The sequence below is a fragment of the Esox lucius genome, unplaced genomic scaffold (genome assembly GCF_011004845.1).
Source record: "Esox lucius isolate fEsoLuc1 unplaced genomic scaffold, fEsoLuc1.pri scaffold_53_arrow_ctg1, whole genome shotgun sequence".
Classification (NCBI taxonomy): Eukaryota; Metazoa; Chordata; class Actinopteri; order Esociformes; family Esocidae; genus Esox; species Esox lucius.
This window is the reverse complement of record NW_022995033.1, coordinates 12818-18797: the sequence shown is the minus strand read 5'-3', so window position 1 is coordinate 18797 and position 5980 is coordinate 12818. Positions and strand designations below refer to the sequence as shown.

At 50.3% G+C, this 5980-nt stretch overlaps 1 long non-coding RNA gene across 1 annotated transcript; it reads left to right on the top strand.

The window, feature by feature from the left end:
- Window positions 1-178: 178 nt before the first annotated feature.
- LOC117594219 lies at window positions 179-1475 on the top strand. The gene is made up of 2 exons (XR_004575583.1): window positions 179-263; window positions 1280-1475. It is a non-coding gene; the product is annotated as an uncharacterized LOC117594219 (long non-coding RNA).
- The last annotated feature ends 4505 nt before the right edge of the window (window positions 1476-5980 follow it).

Below are 5980 nucleotides of genomic sequence, written 5' to 3'. Positions count from 1 at the left end.
GTGTGCTACTTGTTTTATTTTCTTAGGTAACGCTGCGGGTACAGCTCCGGGGGGGAAAAAATTACAAGACCACTGAACCATTGATCTGGCCTGCCTGCCTGCCTGGGCCTCCTCCCTGCCTGGGCCTCCTCCCTGCCTGGGCCTCCTCCCTGCCTGGGCCTCCTCCCTGCCTGGCCTCCTCCCTGCCTGCCTGCCTGCCAGCCTGCCAGCCTGCCTGCATAGAGAAACTAGAGCCAGGGCTAACCCTATCATCCAGTACCCAGGTGAGAATTGTGCTACATAAATATACTGTGTAGCCTGTATAGAGAACCAGGGCATGATCCTCCCTCCTGTTGTGTGTGTGTGTGTGTGTGTGTGTGTGTGTGTGTGTGTGTGTGTGTGTGTGTGTGTGTGTGTGTGTGTGTGTGTGTGTGTGTGTGTGTGTTTGCTGTGAAAATTGTGAATCCAACACCAGGCCCGTGCTAATCGCACCTGTAGTTCCTAAGATAGTCCAAGTTGAAGCACAGCCAATCACAAGCCAGATATGCAAATGAGAGTCAAACTCTTGAGGGTCAAAGTCGTTTTTATCCTTATACCTAACCAAATCCTTTCCCCAAACCCTAACCCTAACCCTTTCCCCAAACCCTAACCCTTTCCCCAAACCCTAACCCTTTCCCCAAACCCTAACCCTTTCCCCAAACCCTAACCCTTTCCCCAAACCCTAACCCTTTCCCCAAACCCTTTAACCCTTTCCCCAAACCCTTTCCCCAAACCCTTTAACCCTAACCCTTTCCCCAAACCCTTTCCCCAAACCCTTTAACCCTAACCCTTTCCCCAAACCCTAACCCTTTCCCCAAACCCTAACCCTTTCCCCAAACCCTTTAACCCTTTCCCCAAACCCTTTCCCCAAACCCTTTAACCCTAACCCTTTCCCCAAACCCTTTCCCCAAACCCTTTAACCCTAACCCTTTAACCCTTTCCCCAAACCCTTTCCCCAAACCCTTTAACCCTTTCCCCAAACCCTTTAACCCTAACCCCAAACCCTTTCCCCAAACCCTTAACCCTGAGCCAAAGTTAGCCCTATTCCCTAAGTAATAGCTAAACCCTTAACCATAACCCATTTCACAGGTGAAGCTTTTGGAATATATAGGTGTGTGTGTGTGTGTGTGTGTGTGTGTGTGTGTGTGTGTGTGTGTGTGTGTGTGTGTGTGTGTGTGTGTGTGTGTGTGTGTGTGTGTGTGTGTGTGTGTGTGTGTGTGTGTGTGTGTGTGTGACACATGTGTTTTTGTCTTGATTGCAGGATGCTACAGAATGCCCTGGGCCCAGGCAGGGGAATCAGCCTTCTACCTGGCCCCACAACACCCAGGCAGGGGAATCAGCCTTCAACCTGGCCCCACAACACCTTCCCTGGAAGGAACTGAGCCTGAGACTACACCCCCTCTTCACCCTGCTCTATGCACCTATTATGATTATTTCAATAAATGTCATGAAAATGATCTGTCTGTTTTGAATCTATTAACCTACAGTCTATGTTTAGCCAGGAGAGATGTCTCCTAGATGGTGTAAAGACAGGGTGCTTGTGTATGGTTCTCCTGGCTCTATTTGGAACATACTCTAAGTGCTGGCTGCCACAGTGCATAGAGGTCAGCAGGAGCTGAGCCCTGAGTTCCAGTTCCCCATGAGTAGGGAGAAGCATACACAAGTGTAGCCTGAATATAGGACCAGAGGTAGGCATAAAATCATGATCCATGTAGCCTAGATCAGTTTCTCTCCTGTGGGTAGAATGAGGCCTGTTGCCTGTCTATGGAGGTCAGCTGGAGCTGACCCCTGAGTTCATGTCCCCCATGAGTAGGGAGAAGCATACACAAGTGTAGCCTGAATTGGGGACCACAGGTAAGGCATCAAATCATGATCCATGTACCCTAGAAAGTGCTCTCTACTGTGGGTAGAATGCACTTTGATGCCTGCCTGCCTATGAATGTTGCCTGTCTATGGAGGTCAGCTGGAGCTGACCCCTGAGTTCATGTTCCCCATGAGTAGGGAGAAGCATACAGAAGTGTAGCCTGAATTGGGGACCAGAGGTAGGCATACAATCATGGTCAATGTAGCCTAGATCAGTTTCTCTCCTGTGGGTAGAATGAGGCCTGTTGCCTGTCTATGGAGGTCAGCTGGAGCTGACCCCTGAGTTCATGTCCCCCATGAGTAGGGAGAAGCATACACAAGTGTAGCCTGAATTGGGGACCACAGGTAAGGCATCAAATCATGATCCATGTACCCTAGAAAGTGCTCTCTACTGTGGGTAGAATGCACTTTGATGCCTGCCTGCCTATGAATGTTGCCTGTCTATGGAGGTCAGCTGGAGCTGACCCCTGAGTTCATGTCCCCCATGAGTAGGGAGAAGCATACACAAGTGTAGCCTGAATTGGGGACCAGAGGTAGGCATAAAATCATGGTCAATGTAGCCTAGATTGAGCCCTCTCCTGTGGGTAGAATGAGGCCTGTTGCCTGTCTATGGAGGTCACCTGGAGCTGACCCCTTAGTTCATGTCCCCCATGAGTAGGGAGAAGCATACACAAGTGTAGCCTGAATATAGGACCAGAGGTAGGCCTTAAATCATGGTCAATGTAGCCTAGATTGAGCCCTCTCCTGTGGGTAGAATGAGGCCTGTTGCCTGTCTATGGAGGTCAGCTGGAGCTGACCCCTTAGTTCATGTCCCCCATGGGTAGGGAGAAGCATACACAAGTGTAGCCTGAATATAGGACCAGAGGTAGGCCTTAAATCATGGTCAATGTAGCCTAGATTGAGCCCTCTCCTGTGGGTAGAATGAGGCCTGTTGCCTGTCTATGGAGGTCAGCTGAAGCTGACCCCTTAGTTCATGTCCCCCATGAGTAGGGAGAAGCATACACAAGTGTAGCCTGAATATAGGACCAGAGGTAGGCATAAAATCATGGTCAATGTAGCCTAGATTGAGCCCTCTCCTGTGGGTAGAATGAGGCCTGTTGCCTGTCTATGGAGGTCAGCTGGAGCTGACCCCTTAGTTCATGTCCCCCATGAGTAGGGAGAAGCATACAGAAGTGTAGCCTGAATTGGGGACCAGAGGTAGGCATACAATCATGGTCAATGTAGCCTAGATTGAGCCCTCTCCTGTGGGTAGAATGAGGCCTGTTGCCTGTCTATGGAGGTCAGCAGGAGCTGACCCCTGAGTTCATGTTCCCCATGAGTAGGGAGAAGCATACAGAAGTGTAGCCTGAATTGGGGACCAGAGGTAGGCATACAATCATGGTCAATGTAGCCTAGATTGAGCCCTCTCCTGTGGGTAGAATGAGGCCTGTTGCCTGTCTATGGAGGTCAGCTGGAGCTGACCCCTTAGTTCATGTCCCCCATGAGTAGGGAGAAGCATACAGAAGTGTAGCCTGAATTGGGGACCAGAGGTAGGCATACAATCATGGTCAATGTAGCCTAGATTGAGCCCTCTCCTGTGGGTAGAATGAGGCCTGTTGCCTGTCTATGGAGGTCAGCTGGAGCTGACCCCTTAGTTCATGTCCCCCATGAGTAGGGAGAAGCATACACAAGTGTAGCCTGAATATAGGACCAGAGGGAGGCATAAAATCATGGTCAATGTAGCCTAGATTGAGCCCTCTCCTGTGGGTAGAATGAGGCCTGTTGCCTGTCTATGGAGGTCAGCTGGAGCTGACCCCTGAGTTCATGTCCCCCATGAGTAGGGAGAAGCATACACAAGTGTAGCCTGAATATAGGACCAGAGGTAGGCCTAAATCATGGTCAATGTAGCCTAGATTGAGCCCTCTCCTGTGGGTAGAATGAGGCCTGTAGCCTGCCTATGGAGGTGAAAAGGCCCAGAGACTTGTGCTAACAGATATTCCCAATGAGCTGACCCCTGAGTTCATGTCCCCCATGAGTAGGGAGAAGCATACACAAGTGTAGCCTGAATATAGGACCAGAGGTAGGCATACAATCATGGTCAATGTAGCCTAGATTGAGCCCTCTCCTGTGGGTAGAATGAGGCCTGTTGCCTGTCTATGGAGGTCAGCTGGAGCTGACCCCTGAGTTCCAGGTCCCCATGAGTAGGGAGAAGCATACACAAGTGTAGCCTGAATATAGGACCAGAGGTAGGCATACAATCATGGTCAATGTAGCCTAGATTGAGCCCTCTCCTGTGGGTAGAATGAGGCCTGTTGCCTGTCTATGGAGGTCAGCTGGAGCTGACCCCTTAGTTCATGTCCCCCATGAGTAGGGAGAAGCATACACAAGTGTAGCCTGAATATAGGACCAGAGGTAGGCATAAAATCATGGTCAATGTAGCCTAGATCAGTTTCTCTCCTGTGGGTAGAATGAGGCCTGTTGCCTGTCTATGGAGGTCACATGGAGCTGACCCCTGAGTTCATGTCCCCCATGAGTAGGGAGAAGCATACACAAGTGTAGCCTGAATATAGGACCAGAGGTAGGCCTTAAATCATGGTCAATGTAGCCTAGATTGAGCCCTCTCCTGTGGGTAGAATGAGGCCTGTTGCCTGTCTATGGAGGTCAGCTGGAGCTGACCCCTGAGTTCATGTCCCCCATGAGTAGGGAGAAGCATACACAAGTGTAGCCTGAATATAGGACCAGAGGTAGGCATGAAATCATGGTCAATGTAGCCTAGAAAGTGCTCTCTAATGTGGGTAGAATGCACTTTGATGCCTGCCTATGAATCACTCCTGTAGCCTGCCTGTGGAGGTGAAAAGGCCCAGAGACTTGTGCTAACAGATATTCCCAATGAGCAGACTAGGACCAGCTCAGTGTAGCCTATGTGAAGGGGATGTCGTGGTCTGTGTCTCCCTCTACTGGCTCAATTTGGAACATACTCTAAGTGCTGTCTGCCACAGTTTGCATGGAGGTGAACAGGCCTAGACTTGATTCCCAGTGAGCAGAGCAGAGTATGGCTGAGTTCAAGTTCCCCATGAGTAGGGAGAAGCATACACAAGTGTAGCCTGAATTGAGGACCAGAGGTAAAGGCCTTAAATCATGACCAATGTAGCCTAAATAGTGCTCTCTCATGTGGGTAGAATGAGGCCTGTTGCCTGTCTATGGAGGTCAGCTGGAGCTGACCCCTTAGTTCATGTCCCCCATGAGTAGGGAGAAGCATACAGAAGTGTAGCCTGAATTGGGGACCAGAGGTAGGCCTTAAATCATGGTCAATGTAGCCTAGATTGAGCCCTCTCCTGTGGGTAGAATGAGGCCTGTTGCCTGTCTATGGAGGTCAGCTGGAGCTGACCCCTTAGTTCATGTCCCCCATGAGTAGGGAGAAGCATACAGAAGTGTAGCCTGAATTGGGGACCAGAGGTAGGCATACAATCATGGTCAATGTAGCCTAGATTGAGCCCTCTCCTGTGGGTAGAATGAGGCCTGTTGCCTGTCTATGGAGGTCAGCTGGAGCTGACCCCTTAGTTCATGTCCCCCATGAGTAGGGAGAAGCATACACAAGTGTAGCCTGAATATAGGACCAGAGGGAGGCATAAAATCATGGTCAATGTAGCCTAGATCAGTTTCTCTCCTGTGGGTAGAATGAGGCCTGTTGCCTGTCTATGGAGGTCAGCTGGAGCTGACCCCTTAGTTCATGTCCCCCATGAGTAGGGAGAAGCATACACAAGTGTAGCCTGAATATAGGACCAGAGGTAGGCCTTAAATCATGGTCAATGTAGCCTAGATTGAGCCCTCTCCTGTGGGTAGAATGAGGCCTGTAGCCTGCCTATGGAGGTGAAAAGGCCCAGAGACTTGTGCCAACAGATATTCCCAATGAGCAGACTAGGACCAGCTCAGTGTAGCCTATGTGAAGGGGATGTCGTGGTCTGTGTCTCCCTCTACTGGCTCAATTTGGAACATACTCTAAGTGCTGTCTGCCACAGTTTGCATGAAGGTGAACAGGCCTAGACTTGATTCCCAGTGAGCAGAGCAGAGTATGGCTGAGTTCAAGTTCCCCATGAGTAGGGAGAAGCATGCACAAGTG